This window comes from Limulus polyphemus, unplaced genomic scaffold (genome assembly GCF_000517525.1).
Source record: "Limulus polyphemus unplaced genomic scaffold, Limulus_polyphemus-2.1.2 Scaffold267, whole genome shotgun sequence".
NCBI lineage: Eukaryota > Metazoa > Arthropoda > Merostomata > Xiphosura > Limulidae > Limulus > Limulus polyphemus.
The window spans coordinates 99,437-100,001 of record NW_013665877.1 but is presented as its reverse complement, the minus strand read 5'-3'; positions in this window follow the sequence as shown (position 1 = coordinate 100,001).

Here is a 565-nt window from a genome sequence, read left to right as displayed (position 1 = left end):
TATTGCATCACAACAGACAATTACAAATAAGTATTTTAACATTAACATTATTTACACTGAACAGATTGTGCTATTTTGAGTACAGTGAATGATAAATGACCTTGCACACATACAAGAACTTCACAATACGCTGATGACATAGCACTATGGTGCACCTCGTGGGACCCCCCACTAGCGGCAAAGAAAATTCAAAATTTACTTGACAAAATCACACAATGGTGTAATAAATGGAGATTAATACTGAACCCCACAAAAACTCAAGCAATCATACTTTTCCGTAGGCTAAACAAAAGACTAAATCGTGTCAAGTTAGCTAAACTAAGCCTTTACATCTCATGTAACTTTACATGAGATGTAACTCAAGTTACAATAAGTTACATGTAAATTATAACTATCATAACTATCAACCCTAAACTAACATGACACACACACATTTCAAGGAAACCATAAAGAAACTTAAAACCAGTCATCGCATTCCACTCCTCATCAGTGACCCTGGACATTACCACCAATGAAATATCAGACCAAACCAAGCCTTTATAGTAGTGAGGTATCGAAAATCGAA